The sequence below is a fragment of the Tenrec ecaudatus genome, chromosome 8 (assembly GCF_050624435.1).
Source record: "Tenrec ecaudatus isolate mTenEca1 chromosome 8, mTenEca1.hap1, whole genome shotgun sequence".
NCBI classification, from domain to species: domain Eukaryota; kingdom Metazoa; phylum Chordata; class Mammalia; order Afrosoricida; family Tenrecidae; genus Tenrec; species Tenrec ecaudatus.
In genome coordinates this window covers 81659541-81685273 of record NC_134537.1, presented here as the reverse complement: position 1 = coordinate 81685273, position 25733 = coordinate 81659541, and the positions used below count along the sequence as shown (strand labels likewise).

The 25733-nt window shown below is 38.1% G+C and overlaps 1 protein-coding gene and 1 pseudogene across 1 annotated transcript in view; both read right to left on the bottom strand.

Moving 5' to 3' along the window:
* Positions 1-25733, bottom strand: part of KIF13B (kinesin family member 13B) — a 267948-nt gene that overhangs the window by 215977 nt on the left and 26238 nt on the right. The gene's annotated exons all lie outside the window — the stretch shown is intronic.
* On the bottom strand, positions 21749-22022 carry LOC142454376 (small nuclear ribonucleoprotein E-like; annotated as a pseudogene).

Here is a 25733-nt window from a genome sequence, read left to right as displayed (position 1 = left end):
GTCTGTCTAAATAAGATAGGCTGGATGAACTATCTGCAGGAAAAACAATGGGGCCAACAGTTCCGGGGGGACATGGGATAGGGGGAGCTGGGGGGTAAGGAAGTGGTGTTAACAAACCCAGGGACAAGGGAACAAGCAACAAGGGATCCAAATTGGTGGTGAGGTGGGAGTGGCAGGCCTGGTAGGGAATGATCAAGGGTAAGGTAATGAAGAGGTATAGCTGTAACCCAGGTAATGACGGAGCATGATAGTGGGACAGGAGGAAAGTCAGGGAAATAGAGGAAAGAGCTAGGAGGCAAAGGCCATTTATAGAGGTCTAGACAAAGACACGTACATATGCAAATATATATATGAGGATGGGGAAATAGATCTTTGTGTCTATATTTATAGGGTTAGTATTAAGGTGGCAGAAGGACCTTGGGACTCTACTCAAATAATGAATACTTTCTTCGATTAAATTGGGATTCGATGAAGCTCACCCTCCTGACACAACCACTGAAGCCAAAGCGGGTGAACAAGCAAATGTGGTGAAGAAAGCTGCTGGTGCCCAACTATCAAAAGAGATAGTGTCTGAGGTTTTAAAGGCAATTATCAGGTATCAAAGAACAAAAAAATCCTATCATTGAGTGCACACTTCCATGATACAATCGCTGAGGACAAATGGGTGCATAATCAAATGTGGCGAAGAAAGTTGATGGTGCCCGGCTATCAAAAGAGATAGTGTCTGGGGTCTTAAAGGCTTGAAGGTAAACAAGGGGCCATCTAGCTCAGAAGCAACAAAGCCCACATGGAAGAAGCACACCAGCCTGTGCGATCACGAGGTGCCAAAGGGATCAGGGATAAGGCATCATCAGAAAAAAAAAATCTTACCATAGTGAATGAAGGGGGAAGTGCAGAGTGGAGACCCAAAGCCCATTTGTAGGCCGCTGGAGATCCCCTCTCAAAAGGGTCTAGGGGAGGGGTTGAGTCAGTCAGGGTGCGATATAGCATCGATGAAGAATACAGCTTTCCTCCAGTTCTTAAATGCTTCCTTCCCCGCAACTATCATGATCCGAATTCTACCTTGGAAGTCTGGATAGAGCAAAGGATGTACACTGGTACAGATAGGAGCTGGAGGCACAGGGAATCCAGGGTAGATGATACCTTCAGGACCAGGGGTGTGAGGGGCGATACTGGGAGGGTAGAGGGTGAGTGGGTTGGAAAGAGGGAACCAATTACAAGGAACTACATGTGACCTCCTCCTTGGGGAAAGGACAACAGAAAAGTGGGTGAAGGGAGACGCCGGACAGGGCAAGATATGACAAAATAATAATTTATAAATTATCAAGGGCTCATGAGAGATGGGGGGAGGGAGGGGAAACTAAGAGGACTTGATGCAAAGGACTTAAGTGGAGAACAAATGCTTTGCAAGTGATGAGGACAAAGAATATACAGATGTGCTTTATTTAATTGATGTATGTATGGATTGTGATAAGAGTTGTATGAGTCCCTAATAAAATGTTGAGGGGAAAAAAAGAAAGCATTATTCCCCCCCACCCAAAAATAACATAACAAAAATTACAGGGCAGAATATAAAGTTTGCAGAAGACCTGGAATACATTTCCTCTAACATGTATCATACTCTATGAACTGTTTGCATGCTGCTGCTGAATACTCAGGCTTCATCAGTGTCTTCATCTTCATATCCTCAGACTCTAAACTTAGCCCAGTGTCTGCAAATTGTAGCCATTCAGTGAATGTTTATTAAAATAAGAGACTAGGAATTAGGTTAACCATGACTACATCCTGTCTAAAAATATACCTTTCATTATAAGAGTTTCCCCAGATCTCCAGACACCACTTCTCTTATGTATTTTTGGTCAGCATCTTATTGCTCTCATTTTGCTATGTAGTAGACCCTGCGCTACTAGTTTCCTTAACAAATCATGATCTGAAACTTTTTAAAAACCAACAAATGTTCACTTAAAATTCTTCCTCCAGCAACCCCATTTAACAGCTATAGCAGCATGTCTAGAAAACAAAAAGATAGTAAGTCACCTCTGAGACAAATAATTTTGAAGGAGATTAATAGAAATGTATGACTAAGAATTTGAGGTAAAAATTTAAGAATATGCAAAGACAGAACAAAATAGCATATATACTCGAATATAAGCTGACCCAAGTATAAGCCGAGGTACCTAATTATTACCTGGGAAACCAGAAAAACTGATTGACTTGAGTATAAGCCTAGGGTGGGAAATGCAGCATGTGAATTAACACAGAGACCAGAGGGGAGAGACGCAGCGCAGCCACAGATACATCCCTACCAGTTCAGCCGCCAGCGTAAGTGAATCACTACAGGTGCTTCTGTGAATTGGAGCCGTCCACGTCATAGGATGGTTCTGATTGTTAGGTGTGAGTAAACAAACATTCAAAGCCTTGCAGTATCAGCAGGGCTTTGAGTGAACAGTGGAGAAACGGCAATCACCTGTGAGATGTTACACTTCACTGGGGTACCACTGACCCGTGTATAAACCGAACCCCAGTTTTTCAGCACTTTTTTTGTACTGAAAAACTCGGCTTATACATGAGTATATATGGTAAATAAAACTGAAAGAAAAACAAAAGGCTATAATAGTAATGTCCTAACACATACAGAAAACAAAAATGTTGCACAGCCTGAATCAGTTTAAGAAATTTAATAAAGACAATTTGTATAAACTTACGTTAGGAACAAATACACATACAAACACTTTTATCAGTCCAACTCTCCCACCACATTTATTTATTTCAAACTTTCTGATATTTCTGGTCAGTCTTTTCTTCTGTATTTGTTTTTAACCCACTATAAGACAACGAAGATTTTGAAGCCTGTTAAAACTGTTATCATCTTCACACTCTCTAAAAACAGGTTCTTGTCCCCATTTCCATTTTTTCTGTCACAGTTTTATTTTTCAGTCATACTGTTAGACTAATGCTCTGATCTAAACAATGAATTCTTCATAAATATCTTTTATTTAGCTTTGGGCTGTCAATTGTACTTATCAAATTATAGATTTCCAGGCTGGAAAAATAAAAATAAGTATTTTCTCTTGCTCTTAATTCTCACCCTAGGACAAGTTATTAATCAGAAGGAAAGCCAATTCCAACAGTCAATGCAAGAGAACTGGAGATTTTCATTTTAGGATACAATGATTACCAGCAAATGCCTGGCTACGTGTGTAACGCAGACTCTGCCAATAGCAAGCTTTGTGATCACCCAACAAAGCACTAGCATTCTCTATAATATGGGATTTGGATTAGATACACTGTTATAAACTCCCATTTAGTTCAGAGACACTACAATCCACCTCTAACATGGACAACTCTCATTGTGGTTGTTAGGTGCTATTGAGTTCATTTTGATTCACTGAGACTCTACGTGGTATTATCTTTAAGGAAGCAGATTCCTAGGTCTTTCTCCCAAGGACCAACAACCTTCAGGTCAGCAGCCGAGGAGTTAACCATTGCACCACCAAAGCTCCTTGGAGAGCAATGGAAGCTCATTATTTCTCTTCCAGACAGTAGTGTAAGTTCAAATTATTTTTAAGCTTTCTGAAATGTCTGGTTCAGGCCTCTTTTCCTGTACCTGGAAAAGTAGGATTTAGCACAGTGGTAGCTGTATTTTCACATCAAAGAAATTAATCCGGCTAGTCCGCCTGATCTGATCCCACCACACTGAGGCAAAACACTAAGGGCATGGAACAGCAAGGGGAACAGAGCAACGCAGTCACCAGGAAATACCAAAAATAGACTTTGGGGCCAGGGCTTGGCGCCCCAACAGACTCGACTGGAAAACACTCCTAAAGGCCAACCAACAGTCCTTGAACTAACTACAAGCTTTTCTTTCTTATTGTTGTGTTTTGTTTTGCTTTTTGTCATTGACTTATTGTTTTGTTTTCTTTTGTTGCTTGGTTTTGCTCTGTCTTGTTTTTTTTGCAATGTTATTATCTCCGCAGTCTTTCTAAATAAGACAGGCTGGATGAACAATCTGGAGGAGAAAATAACCTGACCGACAGTTCCGGGGGGGGGGGACAGGGGAGAGGGGGAGGTGGGGGAAAAGGAAGTGGTGTTAACAAACCCAGGGACAAGAGAACAAGTGATGCAAATCAGTGGTGAGGAGGGTGTAGGAGGCCTGGTAGGGCGTGACCAAGGGTAATGTAACCAAGAGAAATTATTGGACACTTAATGAAGGCTGAACATAATAGTGGGACAAGAGGAAAGTAAAAGGAAATAGAGGAAAGAGCCTAGGAGGCACAGTACATTTATAGAGGTCTAAATAAAGGCATGTGCGTATGTAAATATATTTATATACAAGGATGTGGAAATAGATCTATGTGCATATATGTATAGGTTTAGTATTAAGGTAGCAGATGAACATTGGGCCTCCACTCAAGAACTCCCTCACTGCAAGAATACTTTGTTCTATTACACTGGCATTCCATGATGCTCACCTTCCCGACACAATCACTGAAGACAAATCAGGTGCATAAGCAAATGTGGTGAAGAAAGCTGATGGTGCCCAGCTATCAAAAGATATAGTGTCTAGGGTCTTAAAGGCTTTAAGGTACACGAGCGGCCGTCTAGCTCAGAAGCAACAAAGTCCACATGGAAGAAGCACTCCAGCCTGTGTGATCACAAGGTGTCGACGGGATCAGGTATCCTCAGAACAAAAAAATCATATCATTGTAAATGAGGGAAAGTGTGGAGTGGAGACCCAATGCCTATCTGTAGGCAATGGGACATCCCCTTATGGAAGGGTCACAGGGAGGAGACGAACCCGTCAGGGTGCAGTATAGCAATGATGAAACATAACTTTCCTCTAGTTCCTAAATGCTTCCTCCCTTCCCCACCCCACGATCATGATCCCAATTCTACCTTACGAATATGGCTAAACCAGAGGATGTACACTGGTACAGATAGGAACTGGAAACACAGGGAATCCAGGGTGGATGATCCCTTCAGGACCAGTGGTGAGAGTGGTGATACCAGAAGGGTAGAGAAAGGGTGGGATGGAAAGAGAAAACCGATTACAAGGATCTACATATAACCTCCTCCCTGGGGGACGGAAAACAGAAAAGTGGGTGAAGAAAGACATCAGACAGTGAAAGATATGACAAAATAATAATTTATAAATTATCAAGGGTTCGTGAGGGGGAGGGAGGAGGGAGTGGAGAGGGAGAGGGAAAAATAAGGAGCTGATGCCAGAGGCTTAAGTGGAGAGCAAATGTTTTGAGAATAATGAGGGCAATGAAGGTACAACTGTGCTTTACACAATTGATGTATATATATGGACCGTGATGAGTTGTATGAGCCCCTAATAAAATGATTTTAAAAAGATAAATTAATCCTGCTATAGATCCTGAATGCATTGTAAATTTATCCTTGACCTAAAACTTTACTTTCCAATTTGGTCATAAATTCTCTCAAATTGTTTTTTTTTTAAGCCAGATTTTTATTTTTTTTCCCCTCTGTTGTGCTATAACATCAAGCACAACATATAAAGGCTATAGGTTTATTCATACAATTTAATAGTTAAAAACTGTGCCACTGATGTTACTATCCAGTCAAGTGAGTAAGGTAGTGGGTAACACAAATATTAACTAGTTATTACAATAAAACCCTGCTCATGGTGAAGAAAGATGGCACCTGGCTATCAAAAATAATAGCATCTGGGGTTTTAAAGGTGTGTATTCAAACAAGCAGCCATCTAAGGGTAGCATCAACTAAATCCACATGGAAGAAGCACACTGAATTATCCAAAGATGACAAATAACAAAACCCACATACAAAGGAGGGAAAGGTATCAGAGCTTAAATTGTGAGCACCCAATTTTCAGACAGCTGTGGATGACAATGGGAGCCCAAAATCCATCTACAGAGTACCTATCAAGATAGAGCCTCTGGCAGATTCCCTCTGATCACAGTGTAGGGATAAGAATAGCCTATTAAGTGGAGATTATTGTAAATTTGCTAATGCGGGATGGAACTACAGTAAATGATGCCTGGTCATTTGATCTCCCCTTTGACCCATTCTTGCTAGTTTCTCAACATAGGTTTTCTTTCTGGCTTTAAAAAATATTGTCAGTAGTCTTTCCTTCTTCTTCTTCTTTTTAATATATGTGTGTATGTCCCACTTCATGAAGCACAGAGGGGAAGATGTATAGAGACAATAATCGATGTAATAGCGTATGGAAAGGGTGGGAGGAGGTTAAGGGGAAATGGAGAACGAACAGTGAATATGAGATAGGGAGGATACACTAGGACTGAATGTGGTGATGTATATACAATTCTTTTTAAATACAATGGAACTATGGAAGTGTATGAGATGTGCATTATCTCTCACTAAATCTATTGGGGAAAATAAATAAATAAGAAACAAAACCCTGGCCATAATGAAGTCTTCAGTCATGGTTGATATTGTAAGACAGGAATTAATTAGCCAAGTCCAAAGACATGTAAAGCTTCCTGGTCACGTTTTTTTACACAGAACAATAGATTTTCATTTCCTATTTTGTAGAGGCTGTCAAACTTGAGAACAAAAACTTGCACGTTTCCAAGCTGGAAAATAAAAAGTCAGCATCTGGGCCACCTTTACCATCTCTTAGTAGTACAATCGTTATTAACAGTCTCTGATGTGACTTGCCTGTCTCTAGTGTAACTTTTACATAATCTATATTCCAAATTGCCATCAGAATAATCTTGCATTAAGCACTTTTGAGCATAGGAGTCCAACAGGCCTAGCTTAACTCTGGGTAACCTACTTAATCTGTCTATGCCTGTTTCTCCATCTGTAAAATGCAAACAGTAAGAGAGTTGATGTGGGAATTAATACATGTAAAATATAGATGGCAGTGGCTGCATAATGATGTCAGTCACGTGCTGAATATCTTCTATGTCTTCCAAGCCTTCAGGTAGGGCTCCATTCTGCCTTTCTATCTTCCAGCCCCAGTCATGCTCTACATCTGAAATCTTGGTTTCTGAACCAGAGACCAAAACCCTAATCAAACAAGTAGGTTTACAAAAGGGCAAGGGAAAAAATGGAATTAAATGATAACATTTGTCCACAAATGTTTTGAAGCCCCTTCTCATATATTTTCTTCTCTGTTCTTTCAACATTAAACAATTAGTCATTGAAACTTTTATTTTTCTCCCCAATTTTTTCTAACAGCCACTCCACTATATTTGTTTGTCTAAATTCTTTGTAAGTGTTGTTGTTTTTAAATGTTGTCATTGCTTTGTTGTTAGGTGTCGCCAGTGGGTTCTGACTCATAGCAATTTCACACACAACATTGCTACAACAGAATGAAACACTGCCATGTCGGGCATCATCTTTACAATTGTGAGCCCACTGTTGCAGTCATTGAGTTGATCTATCTCCTTGAGTATCTTCTTTTTTGCTGACCCCACACTTTACCAAGCAGGAGGCCCAGCGGATCTTAAAAGTGCTTCTTAGCTCTCCTATGAAGCTCCTCACAGTTTGTAATCATCACTTGTACAATCTCATTATCCTTACCACTGGGATAAAAAAAGAAAAACCAAACATAAATGAACAGTTAATATACATGCAGGAGTAATTAGTTATTGGATTGCCTAATCACAAATACACTCTGCAGGCTTGATTAGGTACCACATGAAAGACTCTAATCAGTAATAAATGCACTACAGCAAATACTCTTACCTGACTAGAATTCATGGGGGTGGGGGTATTTGTGAATATAAATATCTATTTTTAATTTTATACTTTTATTTCTCACAAACTTTTGTAACTCTTCCAATTACCAACATACTTAATAAGTCACCACATTAGTAGTGCCTGAGGCTTTGCCAACAATAGACATCACAAATTTTCATATCACATTACTAATGGTTGCAAATATCTTAAAATATCATTTCCATTCATGACAACATTGAAAGTAAAGCAATTTTCCCAACATGAGATCTTGCTAACACAGTAATAAAGAAGCAAGTATTAGTAAATAATATCTTTTTAAAATATTTTTGATAAGTATATTTCAATATAATTCATTTCCTTGGTAATCTTATGCATACAATGTTTCACATTATTCTAAGGCTGTATCCACAGGGTTTATCAATCTGTCAAATAAGTTTACAGCATAAAATAAGGTAGATTACGAATTCCTGCTCAAAGTAGTTTTTACATGTCATCAGCTATCTAATTTTTGTTTTATTGGATCACCCTAAAAGGTTTGTCAATTAGCAGAAGCAATGTAGGAAGTAATTTTTCACTGGTGAACTGAGTACTGTTAGAGTGACTAGCACTCACTCTAAAAAAAATAAACTTACTGCCAACAGAGTCAATTCCAACTCATAGAGATCACACAGGACACAGCAGGCCTGCCCCTATGGATTTCCAAGACTGTTTTTATTTATGAATAGATAGCCTCATCATTCTCCTTTGAAGCTAGTGATTTCAAACTACTGACCTTGGGGTTAGTAGTGCAACCGATACCCCAAGCACCTTGAATCTTGGGTGAACTTCAAACAAATCTGAATCCTATGATCTTAGGATTAGTGTTCTGGGCCTAGAGCTCTATCCAGACCTGAATTCCGATTCTGTTGTATAATTTGCTAGTAAGTGACAGAGTATCCTTTAAAACCAACTTTCACTTACAGTAAAACCGTCAAAAGCCAGAAACTGTATAACACAGAAAACTGTCAGGAATGAAAACACAAATATTTCCCACTAAAACAAGCAACAGAAACTTGGTAAGCTGCACTCTCATGAGCTCTGGAAAAACAAGGCAATCCCCTCAAGTTCCTGCTGTCATAGCTTTCCCTATAACATATACTCTTAAAAGGTGGTTGTCAGGGGAAAGACCTAATCACAGGCAGTTAACCTGTGAGTCATATTTCAGACTCATGCCGACCCCACATGTTACAGAGTGGAGTTGCTCCACAATATTTTCGTGGCTGTTAATGCAAGCTGACTGGCCTTTCCTCTGGCATTTTAAACCACCAACGTTTAGATAAATAGTCAAAGACAACCGTCTGCATTGTTACTAATACCTAGTTTGAAAGAAACTAGAACATTATAAATGACAAATAGTTTAGATTAAAATGTAACACTTCTGCTAGACAAATCAGTTCCATGAAGCCCAAGACTGATTTTGTCATTCTCCGTCGTTGTTTTCCAAGTGCCCACACTATCCTTACACACACAAAGGAGAGTAAACAAGTCGTCGAATAAACTGGTGAATTTCTATGAATCTCTTTAACTTTAGAAGGTGAGCCCTTTTCAAAAAAAAAAAAAAGATCATGTCTTATCTGTTTCCCTTGTTGGGCACAGTACCAAGGTTATATGTGACAAAATAAGTCAGATCAACTGACGGTTCAGTACATAAGCAAGAGAATTCATTAGTATATAGACCACGGGGGCATGAAAAAGGATGGCTGAGCATAGACTCTTCACAACAAAACCTAATTATGAGAGGATATCAGGGACTACTAAGGAGTACAGTACTAGAGAGGAAGGAAAGGAGAGTGAGGCAAGAAAAAAGTCTTGGACTGTGTCCACATGAAGCTGGTTGGAGTCCAGGTTAAGCAGATCACTATGGCGACAGCCAGGATTGAAAAGTGAATAAAGGTTCTGGGAAGAGGTAAGGCTAAGAGGCTCTGAATTAGTACAAAAGAGGTGTCTGATAAAGGGGATAACGATAAAATCAAAGTCTGCAAACTTAAGTGAAGTTTTGCAAAAGGCAAGGCACAAAACCTTAGTTTATTGCCAGGACATGACTTAATCACAGACCAGTCTCTGTTTTAGTATCTGTCTTTTACCCATTCCTTCTGATGTAAGTAGAGAAAGACTAGTCTATGGGCTTAGATATACTAAATATCACTTTTTAAAATCATTTTGTTGGGGGCCCATACAACTCTTATCACAATCCATACATACATCAATTGTATAAACACATTTGTACATTCGTTACCCTCATCATTCTCAAAACATTTGCTCTCAATATACTAAATATAGCTTTGATAGATGAGATTTTCAAACAATACAGTTCACCTTTACTACCTAAATCATGTAATTAAAAGTGAATAATACAAAATAGTATCACATATGCATACACTGTCTGGTTCCTCCAATAGTACTGCAATTTATAATCCCCCAAAGAACACATAAGAGTGGCCATGACTGGACTAGTGATAAATTGGGAGGAAACTAAACAGGTACATATTCTGCTTACACACAAAAGCTTCAGTTGTGGTAATATTTGATGAGAATAAAATTGAGCATAGAAAATTACTTGCTAAGCATAACCAAAAACCCTGTTGTCTATATAGAGGAATATGTAAGTGCAATTTTTAAAAATTATAAAACATAGGAGCTACTATGCACAGACTCTTATGATAGTTGTCTTTTTACATGGAAATATTTTTTAAACTTTTGTCAAATTAATCTACATTTTTGACACACAAATTTACAATCAAATAATCCCACCATGTTGAGAGTGGGCAGTTTTGACATGTTAAAGGTCTCTTGTTTTTTAGGATCAATTTCAATATTTGCTCAATTCTTGCCTTCTCTGTCCTTCCTCTCTAATAATCTCAGAGACATAGAACTTCATCCTATGGTAAGACTGAGAGTCTTACACACAAGAGTACCTTCCTGAAAGGTACAACAGGAACCAAAAAACAACGACTGAATCTACTTTTTCCTTAAACAGTGAAAACTATAAAGTCCTACCAATAATCAATAGCTTAGTTAAAATAATGTCTAATCTTGTCTTGTCTTTTCCCTATATACTCTCTCATTACGTTTATAGCCTATAAGGACATTTTTTCTAGGCCAGGAGAAAATTTTATGTGATACACACAGGATTTTCTTCTCTCTTCTTCAGTAACAGAATAATATATACCACTTTTTTTCAATTCAAAAGTACTACTTGAACATCTGAACAACTTATGCTAGATACAAAGAGGATATTACACTACTATAAAGAGTAGGGAGAAGTCTGCAAAATATCTTATACCGTGGATAAATCTGGAAGGCATTATGCTGAGTAAAATAAGTCAATCACATAAACCAATATTGTTTGATCTCATTTCATAAAGCCAAAATTAATACAGCCACAGAAAGAAACATCATTTGATGGTTACCAGGGATGGATAAGAGAGAGAGAGGAAGACCCACCTTCTGATACTAGACATTTATTTCTGGTAATGGGAAAGGCAATAAATACAAAATATGGCTGAAGTCTATACAACTTGACCAAAGCACACAAAAACACAAGAGACAACTTTGCTAAATGCTATAATTTACACAATTTTGCAACAGTCATTAAAAAAAGATGAGTAAGTTACATCGATATTTATGAAAGCATGTCTATACAGTAATATACATGCAAGTGCATGTATGTGCATGTTTATTATTGTACACGTGGGCATATGTATTTGCATATTCATATGAGTTGCACATATAGTCATATATATAATAAAGAAGTTGGAGGGTACAGATATGGAGACTTAAAACACCTCAGAGATTGGCTTAATAAGTTAAAAGGCTTAGATCCACAATCTTGTAAGACAATTTAGTCAACTAACATGACATAGCTCATAAAGATAAAGTTCCACATACTAATTTGGTGAGTAGCATCTGGGAATCTTAAAAACTTGCAAGTACCTATTCAAGACACAACTATTTGTCTTTTGTCTGAAACAAAGATGGTCAAGAACACCAATTCTTAAAAAAGAAACTAGCCCACCCGACTAACAGCCTATGGACCAGTCTAGAACCACATGTTGCTGGGCAACCACTATTGACAATGACATAATAGATGGTCCCAGAAAAAAAACAGGAGAAAAATGTAGACTAAAACTCACATTTCTAAAGAGGGCCAGACTTAGAGGACTGACAGAGACTAGAAAAACTCTTCAACTATCATGCTAAAATACCCCTTGAACTTGGAAATAAATTATATCCCATGAGGAATGTGCCCCCTTAAAATAATCAACTATATGAGACCAAATAGTCCACATTAACCCAAACGTAAAGACAAGAGGGCAAGGAAAGACAGAAGCGAAAGCAAAGGAAATAATGGGATACTGACACAGATGTAAAAATTGCCACCAAACAATTGATATAAAAACCGCTACATGGAACCTATTGTATTGTGTAAACTTTCACCTAGAACATAATAAAATATTTTTAAATAAAATGGTGAATGAAAGAAAAAAATTCCCTCCTAGCTCCTTTGATTAGGACAATGAAATTAAGAAAGCGAGGCTTCAAGAGTCCATGCACACCTTCTCCAGACTGTCCACCCCTCAAAGTGAAGAAGTTAAACTATTTCACCACCATCCAATCTCCAAGAAACCATGGTTTTTTTTTCTTTACAGTGTTCAATTCAATAGAATCGTTGCAAATTTGCATCTGCAAAGCCTAACTTGACAAAGCCCCCAAGAGAATTCCAAGTCTCTAATTTTTGTTAAGCCTATACACATTAAGCTAAAAATGCGGATCAGAATTAATATTCTTCTAATTATTAGCTTAATGATACTTGATACACCGTTGATGTTCCATTGTTGAATAGATTATAAAAGCTCCCTAAGGGAGCAGTTCTCAACCTGTGGGTCCCAACTCCTTTGGGGATCAAATGACCCTTTCACAAGGGTCACCAAAGACCATTGGAAAACACATCTTTCCTATGGTCTTAGGAACTGAGACACCGCTCCTCTATCTGTCTCCAGGTGGGTCCACCCACATGCAGATATGCCCACATACGAGTACCTAGTGTCAAGACAAAATTTCATTTATTTGTCATTAAAAATAAATATTTCACAATATATAATTACATATTATTTCGTAACTAATCACTACACTTTAATTATGTTCAATTTGTAGCAATGAAAATATACCTGCATATCAGATATTTACATGATGATTCATAACAGTAGCAAAATTAGTTATGAAGTAGCAATGAAAATAATTTTATGGTTGGGGGTCACCACAACATTAGGAGCTGTATTAAAAGGTTGAGGCATTAGGAGTGTTGAGAATCAATTCCCTAAGGTATTGTAATATCAACTCCTTGGGTTAGATTACTTTCACATGTTATGTGATCCCACAGTGTACTGCTATCTCAATACTCAAAATAAATATCTAGGTTCTTATGTGGTATATTACCAACAACTCCTACCTTAGAGATTGAGACAAAGACCCTGAATAAAAAAACTAATGCTTAATAATTAGAAATTTTAAAATATTTCAATAGCAGGACTTGATATTTACCAGAACTATTTTCATAATTCACACTCACTGCCATCACGTCAAACCCAATTCATATAGAGACCCGATAGATTAGGGTAGAAGTGCTCCTATGGGTTTCCAAGATGTAATTCTTTATTTTCGCTCGAGGTTTATTGATCTTATACTAGTCAGCAGCTCAACACGTAACCAACGTGTAACTACTATGACTCCAGGGCTCCATTTTTATAACTAGGTATCTTACTCTAGCAAATCATAAACTATCCGAAAAATTTATGCTGAGTTCAAAAGTCCAGGGAAATCCCAAAGCATCTAGTTCCTATTAACTTTAATTTGTCCTAGTTACTAACCATTAACCCTCTTGTATTAAAAAAACAAAGACAGAAAAAATTTTATTCCTCACTATTGCTGTAGCTATAAAAGCAAAACAGGAGGAACAAGGTAATATTTATACACCCAGTGACAAAACACTAAAATACCATAAATTCTACAGTACAATCTATGTAATTTTTGTTCATACAAGTTTACTAATAAAGCTATTAAACAGTTCATTCATTTCAGCAACCTGCTAGCTTTGGGGGTAAAACTATAAAATCTATATTTATTGATATTTTATTGTCTTCTATTATTAACTATGCAGTGATATGCTTTTAACCAAATATATCTTGCTATCTTTGTCATTTTTAAGGGTATCCCTGATTCACTTCCATGATTATAAGTATTTTAAAGTAGTAAGTTATTTATAACATTTGAGAGTCATAGCTGTTTTGTTTGTTTGTTTGTTTGTTTTTTAAAGGGAGGAGGCCACTGAAACCTGCAGGACAAAGGACAATGTTCTCCCATCTTATTCTGACATTATCCGGATTAGCAGGATCCCCTAGGAGTAACTTCTTTATGAAATTACAACATTCCATGTACTATTCCCCAGAAGAGTAGATTCTATTTGGGCAGAATTATTAGCCTCACTCAAGTCATTTCATAGCAGAGAGAACAAACAGTCTATTGTGTAGACCATAATTACATTTTATATGACTTCCTTCCATTAAAATCTTTATTTAAATTAGTATTCATATAGAAGCGGAGAAATGTGAAAAGTCATTATCTAATATCCCTAATGAGGACTTCCACTAACAAGGAATTAGTCTGAAAATGACTTTATATATTTCAAAGCAAATACTGTTCTTAGGCCCTTCCTTAAATAGCATTACTCAATACATTCTAGAAGAGAAATTTATGTTTGTTGGCCAACCTCATCTATTTCTGTATATACAATGGGGTATAAAAAAGTCCAGGAAGTATTTCATTATCTTTCAAGTCCATTTTTCCACAAACTTCTGAAGCTGTCGCATATTGTAAGAGCTTCAATTTATGCATCAACTAGGATGAGTATATTTGCCCCCCCACACCCAAAATGGGGTGGATGTGTTTTACTCATATTTAAAAAACCTTAAACTCATTGCTATCAAGTTGATTCAACATCATAGCAACCCTACAAGATACAGTAGAAATGCCCCTGTGGGGTTCCAAACTATAATGCTCTATACCAGCAGTTCTCAATCTGTGGGTCGCGACCCCTTTGGAGAGCAAACGACCCTTTCACAGGGGTCACTTGATTCATAACAGTAGCAAAATTACAGTTATGAAGTAGCAATGAAAAAAAATTTATGGTTGGGGGGGGGGGGTCACCACAACATGAGGAACTATATTAAAGGGTCATGGCATTAAGAAGGTTCAGACCCACAGCTCTACAAGAACAGAAGGGCTTATTTTCTCCCAAGGAGTGGCTGGTAGTTTTGAACTATTGACCTTGCAGATAGCAGCCACCAGGGCTCTTTTACTTACTCAATTGCTCATATTAGTGACAAATTAATTAGCAAATTATCTTTAATAAATGAATATCTTAAATGAAGCAAGACTCCATGCACAAGAATAAACAAACTCAAGGTGGATCAAAGACCTCAAGGTAAAACCCCAAACTATTAGGGCTATCAATGAGGGAATTGGGACTAACCTAAGAACTTTGGCTCAGGGAATACACAGTCTATCAGAAATAGGGAAGGATACAAATACAGATAAGTCACAAATTGGCAAGTGGGATATACTGAAGATAAAACACCTGTGTACATTGAAAGAGAGTAATAAGAGAGCCCACCTACTGGGAAACATCTTTAGCAATGATACATCAGACAAAGGCCTTATTACTAAAATCTACAATACTCTGCTAGCTTCCAAAAAGGAAAAAACTAATTGCCCACTGAGGAGGTGGGCAAAGGACCTGAACAGAATGTTCACAAGAGCAGAAATCTGAATGACCCATAACCATATAAGAAAATGTTCCTGATCATTAGCCATAGAGAAATGCAAATTAAAACAACAATGAGATACCATCTAACACCCTCAAAGATAGCCCAATTCAAAAAATCAGAAAGCAACAAGTGTTGAAGAGCAACATGAGTGGTGAGACAGGAACTCTCATCCACTGCTGGTGGACCTGTAGATATGTATGGCCACTATGGAAATCAATTTGGCGATATCTAAAACAGAAATTGAGCTACCATACGACCCAGCAATCTCCCTACTGGGCATATACCCAGAAGTGGCAAGAAACAAACCAAGGCCAAACATCTGTACTCCAATGTTCATTGTGGCACAGTTCACAATTGAAAGAAGTTGGAAACAACCCAAGTTTCCATCAACAGATGAATGGATTAAAAAACTGTGGTATATACATACAATAGAGTACTACGGACCCTTAAAAAGCATTGATGAATGCATGAAGCACATAGCAGCAGAGAAGAACTAGAGGAAATTATGTTAAGCGAAGTAAGTCAAGCACAAAAGGGCAAATACAACAAGAGTCCACTGACACAAGCTTAAAAATAAAAAATGCAAAAAGCGCATAGGGAAAAAGCTACTGTAGACAAACATTCCTAGGGTGAGGTCCAGGTAGTATGGCAGGGGCCAGACCAAGTCCAAGGATACATATGGTAGCCAACTAAAAAGAAGGGGAAATTTTTTTATTTAAATAAAAAGCCATTGGTAGTGGGGGAACAGGGCACTAACTCTCTCACGGGGAGGGTATTATTTATATTTCCACAAGGAAAGAGGGACAAGATTTCAACCCAGTGCTTGAAGATGTGAATACAGTATACTGGCACGAAGCAGGGAACCAATAAAGAGGTCTGAGGAGCCAGTCCCAATCCCAACTATGTGGACAGTGTACCCTGTCCCCAGAAGAATTTACTTCAGAGGACAGCACTGAAGCTACAGGTCAGGGAGATGGACATGTCTGATCAGAACACACAGGAGCAAATGAAGGGGGAGAAAGAAAGAGTAGGGCACATCCTGTCCCACCAAGCCTTGAGGATGCTATCCCTGCTCAGAGCAGCCAATGCACAGAGAGGACTGGCCCACTACAAGATGATGGCTGGCCCACTACAAGACACAACATCCCTCACTGGACTAAAGCCCTACAGGGGACAAAACTAGAGACACAGTGAGAGAATTGTGTCCAATCTGACCACAACACACAGAGGTAAAACATTAAGGGCGTGTAACAGAACAGCAAGGGGAGCAGAACAAGGAAGTCCCAAAGGAATACCAAAAACCGACTTTGGGGCCAGGCTGTGGCACCCCATCAGACTCCACCAGAAAATACTCCTAAAGGTCAACAAACAGACCTTGAACTATTTACAGGCTTTTCTCTTTTTTTAGTGATTGGTTTTTTTTGTTGTTGTTTTGCTTTCTTTTGTTGCTTTGTTTTGCTCTGTCTTGTTTTTCCTGCATATTATTATCTCTGCAGGTCTATCTAGATACGATAGGTAGGATACACAATCTGAAGGAGAAAACAACTGGACAGTTGGCGGGGTGGATATAGGAGCTATAGGAGAGGGGGAAGTAGGGGAAAGAAAATAGGTGTTAACAAGCCCAGGGACAAGGGAACAAGTGATCCAAAATTGATGGTGAGGAGGGTGTATAGGAGGCCTGGTAGGGCTTGATCAAGGGCAATGTAACTGAGATGAATTACTGAAACCCAAATGAAGACTTAGCATGATAGTGGGACAAGAGGAAAGTAAAAGGAAATAGAGGAAAGAACTAGAGGCAAAGGGCATTGATAGATGTCTAAATACAAGCATGTACATATGTAAATATATTTATATATGATGATGGGGAAATGGATCTATGTGTACTTATTTATAGGTTTAGTATTAAGGTAGCAGATGGACATTGGGCCTCTACTCAAGTACTCCCTCAATGCAAGAACACTTTGTTCTATTAACCTGGCATTCCATGATGCTCACCTTCCCAGCATGATTGCTGAAGACACAACGGGTGCATAAGCAAATGTGGTGAAGAAAGCTGATGGTGCCCGACTATCAAAAGATATAGCATCTGGGTTATTAGAGGCTTGAAGATAAACAAGTGTCTATCTAACTGAGAAGCAACAAAGCCCACATGGAAGCACACCAGCCTGTGTGATCATAAGGTGTCAATGGGATCAGTTATCAGGCATCAAAGAACAAAAAATTCATATCATTGTGAATGAGAGGGAGTGCGGAGTGGGGACCCAAAGTTCATCTATAGGCAACTGGATAAAGAGTCATTGAGAGGAGACTCTCAAGCCAGTCAGGGTGAAGTATAGCAACAATGAAACATACAACTAACTTTCCTCTAGTTCTTTAATGCTTCCTCCCCATCACTACCATGATCCCAATTCTACCTTTCAAAATCAGCTAAACCAGAGCATGTACACTGGTACAGATAAGAACTGGAAATGCAGGGAATCCAGGACAGATAAACCCCTCAGGATCAATAATGAGAGTAGTGATACCAGGAGGGGAAGGGTTAAATCAGGTACAAAGGGAGAACCGATCACAAGGATCTACGTATAACCCCCTCTCTGGGGGATGCACAACAGAAAAGTTGGTGAAGAGAGCTGTTGGCCAGTGTAAGACATGACAAAATAACAATAATTTATATCAAGGGTTCGTTGGGGGGAGGCAGGGGAAAAAATGAGGAGCTGATACCAAGGGGCCAAGTAGAAAGCAAATGTTTTGAGAATGATGATGCCAACAAATGTACAAATCTGCTCGATACAATGGATGCATGATTGTGATAAGAGTTGTCCGAGCCTCCAATAAAATGGTTTTTTAAAAAGGATATCTTGTAAAAAGTCAGAAAAAATAATAAAAACGCATTTAATGACTTCATAACATTCATTAGATTAGGAGCTAGCACATTCATCCTAACAAGTAATCATCAGGTTAAACATGACCAAAGGAGATGCCAAGGATGAAGTATCACAGCTATACTACAAAACAAGAAATGCCTCTGCACTGTGTATGCTGCCTCTGGCTTCTTCACACACTGGGATCGGGGAGCGAGAACTCCCCTGCATGTACTAAACAGCAGGCCAAAGAAATCTGAGTTCAGGTTAATTAAGATCCATCTGAAAGTTCAATCTCCAAATGCTTTCTACTTCAGAAAATCATGTTCTTAAAATCTTACACTTGAAGTAGGGAAGGGGGTGTTATAATAGAAACTACAAACTAATGTGTTTTGGAAGGTGGGTGGGGTTTTCTGTTGTAGTTGCTGCTGTTGAGAATATGCACAGCAAAACAAACACAAAATACAGCCTTTTCTACATGCACAATTCAGTGACACTGATTACATTCTTCAATTTCACCGTCCTTTCCTTAGTTGTCACTCCCCTATTAGCATAACCCCACTGCGCCATAAAGTTTCTCTCATCTTTCATGTTGCTGTTATTAACTTGATCCCAAAGAGATAGTTCTTAAACAGTGGAATGCTCAAGGCAGATCTCTTTCATTAGTTAAGCTAAATTATTGTTTAATTTTAAGATGACTTCAAGTGACAGTTTGGGTTTAAGGTTTAAAGATTAACTCAGGACAATAGTTTCAAGGATTCATCCAGCCTTCACCACTCCAGAAGTATAGAGTCCAACAAGTTAATATATTAACCCACCAAGTGCACATGAATTTACACAAATATTCCCTCAGGGAACAGAAAAGAGGGATAAAGCAAAAAATGGATTAACTGGCCAAGGGATTAAAAATACAATTTACATGTAGGATATCTTTCCTTTTCAAGTTTCTGTTTCAGTAGTTAAAGCAGCACCCCTGCCCAGCTGTAGCTCATTGTTTAGCAGTCTCGTCACAGAGTTGGAGCTACACTGAGACCCTGGTCACTGCCACTCAAGTTTAGAATTCATGACAATGCTCTTTAAATGTTCCTCTTTGAGGTAAATGCATCATATGATTTTGGGTTCCCTTTAATAGTTGTTTTTGCCCTTAAAAAAACATTAACCTTTATAAAACTAAACAGACTTCTTGAGTCACATGCTTATTTGACTCATAAGTAAAAGCCATTTATGTACATATAACATTGTGCAAACAATTTACAAATACACACAGTGTAAATGTAACATAATTACTGTATATACTCATGTATAAGCCGAATTTTCTCAGCACACTTTTAATGCAGTTTTTGTGGTAAAATTAGGTGCCTCAGCTGATATTCGGGTTGGCTTATATTTGAGTATATACAGTAACTGAGGTAGAAAGGAAAGGAGCTAAAATTGGGAGGAGGTTCACAAAAGTCTTTCATTGAATTGACAATTAGTTTGATAAATTGAATAAAGATAAATAAAAACCAAAATATCAAAGTCACTGCCATAGAGTCAAGGCCCACTCGGTGAGCCTATAGGATAGGGTAGAGCATCCCTTGTGGGTTTCCAAGACTGTAACTCTTTACAAGCGTAGAAATCCCTGCCTTTTCCCACCAAGCGGCTGGTGGTTTTGAATTGCTGACCTTGTAGTTAGCAGCCCAACATATAACCACTATACCACCAAGGCTCCTCAAAGGTACATAAAAGTACCCTTTTATTCTTTTAGACCAGCAATTCTCAACCTGTGGGTCTGACCACCTTTGGGGGTCAAACGACCCTTTCACAGGAGTCACCCAATTCATAATAGTAGCAAAATTATAGCTATGAAGTAGTAACAAAAATAATTTTATGGTCCGGGGTCACCACAACATGAGGAACTCTGTTAAAGGGTCGCAGCATTAAGAAGGTTGAAAACCACTGTTTTAGACCTTATTGTGTGTTCATGTATATATAAATTTTATCCTCAAAAAAATTTTAAGCCTGCTTTAAAAGGAAATACTTGTACATCCATGTGGAAAGCCATATGGTGCTACCTAAAACAACTGGTATTGAGATCACATAGGATATAGCAGTACCTTTACTGGGCATATTCCCTGAAGAAATAAACTGGGCATATTCCCTGAAGAAATAAGAGAAACAACACAAAGAGACGTATGCTCTCTCATGTTCACTGCAGCACAATCCACAATAACAAGAAACAAAAAGCAGCCCAAATGCTCATCAATAAAAAAATGGATTTTAAAAACTCTGGTACATATACACATAGAATTCTAGGCATCCTTAAAAAAGAAACAAGATGGTTGCTGGCTATCAGAAAGAATAGTGACTAAGGTCTTAAAAGCTTGCTTTAAAACAAGCAGCCATCTAAATGAGGCATCAACTAAGTCCACATAAAAAAAGAAGCACACCAGCCCGTGTGATCCAAGGATTATAAATAATAAAATCCAAATCTGAAGGAAATAATAATTTCAGAGCTTAAATTGTAAAACCTGGTTCTGAGAAGCCTATGGATGACAGAAAACTCAAAATCCATTTGCAGTGTTCCCACAAGGATTAAGTCTCCAGTGAATTCCTTCTGGACATAGCCCAGGGTTGTGAATAGTTTTGATCTCACACACAGCATTGTAAAGTGAATTATGGCAGATGTAGTTAAGTTAAAATGTAATGCTTTATCATTTGATCTCCCCGTTGACCCATTTTTTTAACAATTTATTGGGGCGCATACAATTCTTATCACAGTTCATACATATACATACATCAATTGTATAAAGCACATCTGTACAGTCTTTGCCCTAATCATTTTTTTCTCCTCTTTTCTTTTTTTACATTTTATTAGGGACTCATACAACTCTTATCACAATCCATACATATACATACATCAATTGTATAAAGCACATCCATACATTCCCTGCCCCAATCATTCTCAAGGCATTTGCTCTCCACTTAAGCCCCTTGCATCAGGTCCTCTTTTTTTTTCCCCTCCCTCTCCTTTCCCCTCTCCCTCATGTGCCCTTGGTAATTTATACATCGTTATTTTGTCATATCTTGCCCTATCCGGAGTCTCCCTTCCCCCCTTCTCTGCTGTCCCTCTCCCAGGGACCCATTTTAAAGTTGATTTAATTTCAATATTTTCTGCTTTATTTTTTAAATAAAAACAATCCCACTAAGGCCATTTATTGTGGTTCTGTAAGAATATAAGAGTAATGAAAACAATATGAGCGCATGTTTCGAACTATATTCATAACAAAGAACACCTAAAAGGGGGGAAGTGGCGGAGCTCTTGCCCTCAGCTTCTCACCTCAATGATCATTTCTAGTTGGACACACTTAGTAGCAAAATAACGTGACCTCCTTTCAGCATGATCCGTCCCAGTTGTTTTCCTGACTTTGTTTTAGAATGAATCTCTTCTGCATCATCTGATACAAGGTTCATTACTCATCAAAGTCTATGATACAGCCCTCTATCCGCATAGTCACTTGCTCATAGAGTCACACCTGAATCTGCGCTCTGTTTTGCAAGTATCGAAGAAGAGGCTGATGGGCTGCACATTCACCTGTACTTTCTGGCCCTGGCCAAGGAGTGCCATTGTGGAAGCTCAGAAGGACCACACTGAGCTCCACGCTAGCTTAAAAAGTAACTCTACTGCTTTATTTTTTATGGGGATTTTTCTGTTTTTCTAGTCGTAGTTTTCCTTATTTGCATGCTTCCTACTTGTGTTTTGTATGATTTCCTGTACATGAAATCCAGTATAAGATCTATTGAGATGGTAACTGGATTGATAATTACCTGTAGCATGGCAGGGGAGGATGGGGGAAATATGGAGCTAAAAACAATGAATATGAAAAGAAAATGTTCTGAAATTGATTGTGGTGATGATTACAAAATTATCCTAATACAACTGAATGATTAAAAGATATATAAGGTTTATGGAAATTAAATTATTTAAAATAAATATGACATATGTATTGGCTTGCAAATTAATGTTTTTAAATGAATAAATAAAATAAAGGGAATAGATACAGGAATGGGTTTTTAGCTCACACTAAATCCTAGCTCTAACTTAAGAACAATCAGTTCTTACATCATATCCCTGCTCGACACTTACCTTCATGAAATGATCACTGAAGGATGCTATAGCAAAGAGTGGTGAAGAAAGTAGATGATGCTCAGCTATCAATCAGAATAGTGTCTGGGGTCTTAGAGGTTTGTATTCAAACAAGCAGCCATCTAAGTGAGGACAACTAAGTCCACAGAGTGGATGCACACCAGCTTGGGTGATCCAAAGATGACAATTACAAAACTCAAATATGGAGAAGATAAAAGCATCAGAGCAAAAAGGATGAACACCCAAATTGCGGAGGGCTATGGGAGATGACGAGAGTCCAAAAGTTATCTGCAGAGTATCTGGTCAGACTAAGGCACCGACAGATCAACTTTAGCCACAGGCAAGAGTCTTGATCAGCCTTACGATCATAATCTTGATTGTGCTGGATCAAACTCGACACTTAGCCAGTTGACCACCTATAAACTAGAATTTGTTCTGGGTGCAAACATGTCTTACTGGTTCCATGACAGAAATTTCTTCTCTGGCTTTTTTATTATTGTTGGGAATCTTTTCCTTTTTATACAGTATTAGAACTTTTGTCTGTAGACTATTATGTTTTTACCCTCACCACTTAACAGTTTTTTTTTATTGTTTTCTGTTGGGTCTCCCAGCTGTGAAGCACAGGAGATGCACAGTAATAATAACAGACACAAGGGGATATGAGGAATACAGGGGTGGGGATAGGGGAAGATAGGTAGGGAAAAGGGAGATCAGAAGTAATGAAAACAGGAGTGGGAGGGAGCACTAGCACAGATTGTGATTGCACAAAGGAGAGTTAACCATGGGGGGATGCTCTACAATATATGTGGGGGTGATTGTATAATTCTCTGTGATATGATTAAATGATTGAACTATTGAATTATATGATGTGTAAGTTACTTGCCAATAAAACTGTTGGGAAAAAAAGAAATGTTAGTCCACCACAAAAAATAAATAAATAAATGGAAGTATTGCTAATAGAAGACTATATTAAAATCTAGTATGTAAGAACCTAAGGATCCAAATCCAAAGTCAAGGATCTAGCCAAGATTGGTTATATTAGGACAATACAGTATTTTGTTTTGCTTTGTTACTGTAATGTGAATATCTTTAAGCAGGAAATGCACTCTCTAAATTACTTAGAATCACCACCATTTCCCAAGAGTTCTTTTAAGAACAAGCTAAAGAAACTGTATACAAATGTCCACAGCAGCATTATTTATTAACAGCAAAGTAGGATCAACCCAAATGTCCATCAAATGATGACTGAATATACAAAATGGAATATTATTTGATCTTAAAAAGGGATTCTCACTGCTATGAGTTGATACCGACTCAAAGCAACCCTATAGGACAGGGTAAAATTGCCCTGTGAGTTTCCAAGACTATAAGTTTCCGGAGTAAACAGTAAAAAAACCCATCTTTCTCCCTTAGAGCAACTTTTCTATTTTTTTTCATAGAAAGTTATTATCTTTTAATTCTATTTTTCCATGAATTTTTTTGTTTTAAGAAATAAATCATTTTATTGGGGGCTCTTATAACAATCCATACATTAATATATCAAGCACATTTGTACATAAGTTGTCATCATCATTTCGAAAACATTTTCTTTCTACTTAAGCCCTTGGTATCAGGTCCTCTCTTTCCCCTTCCTCCCCTACCCTCCCATCCTTGTGAACCCTTGATCATTTATAAGCTAATTTAATTTTCATAACTCACAGCAGCCAGTGATTTCGAACTGTGAACCTTGTAGATTGCAACCCAATGTGTAACCACTACATCAACAGGGCTCCAAAAATGAATTAAATACTGATATACCGTATATTATAGGTAAGAAGCAAAATATATATAATATATATAATTTATATATATATAAAATACTAAGTGTAAGAATGCAAAGAAGGTCACAAACAGCATGATTTTATTCGTATGAAATGTTCAGAATAGGCAACTATCAAATCTACGGAGACAGAAAGCAGATTAATTGGGTGATGAAATCTTCTAAAATTAGATTATTGTAATGGTTGCACAACTCAGAGAATATTCTAAAGGAGTGAACTGTTTACAAACCAAACCAAACAAACCAAAGACATTCATTTGGTTCTTAGAGCTTGCAAATTGTATTATATGCCTAACACAGTAGGTTCTGAAATCCTGGTCCCTCACATTATGTATTAGGGGATTTGAAGTCAAAGTCACGAAGGTTGACTTGTGTTCCCCCAAAAGACTAACTCCCAGTACCTGTGAATATAACCTTACTTGGAAATAGTGTCCTGGCAGACATAGTTATTAGTTTAACAAATCTGGGGTTAGTAGAGAGCAGTGAACCCAATCCAAACTGATGTTCTTGTAAGAACAGGAGAAAAGAAAAAGAGACACGTAGTGGAAAAATACCCATGTGAGGACAGAGACAAATATGAAAGTTATGCTGCCCAAAGCCAAGGAACCTATGAGCGAACCAGAAGCTAAAGGCAGCAAGAAAGGGTTCTTCCCCTATAGTCTTCAGAGAGAGGGTAGTTCCGATGACATCTTGAATGCAGACTTCAGACCTCCAGAACTACAAGAGCAATGCAGTTCTGTTATTTTAAACGACCAAGTTTATGATTCTTTTTCATAGCCCCAAGGAAACTAATGTTGTTGTCAGGTTCTATCCAGTTGGTTCTGACTCATAGTGACCCTAACTACAACAGAACAAAACATTGCCTATTCCTGAGCAACCTAACAACTGTTCTGTAAGAGCCCACCATTGCAGCCAGTGTGAATCCATCTCTATGATGACCTTCTTCTTTCTCACTGACCCTCTGCTTTATCAACCATGATGTCCTTTTCCAGGAACTGTTCTTTCCTGACAACATGTGCAAAGAATATAAGAAGAAATTTCTCAAAGAAAATCTGCCATGATTACTTCTAAAGAGCATCTGGCTGTATTTCTTCCAAGGTAGAAAATTGTTCTTCTGAGAATCAACAATACTTTCAATATACTTCACCAACACCATAATTCAAAAGCATAATTCTTCTACAGTCTTCCTTATTCACTGTCCAGCTTTTCTATGCATAAGAGGAGACTGAAAACACCATGGCTTGGGTCAGCCACATCTTAGTCTTCAAAGTCACTCCCTTGCTCTTCAACACTTTAAAGATGCCTTTGTGTAGCAGAGTTGCCTCATGCAATAAGGTGTTTGATTTTTTTGACTGTTGCATTCATGAGCACTG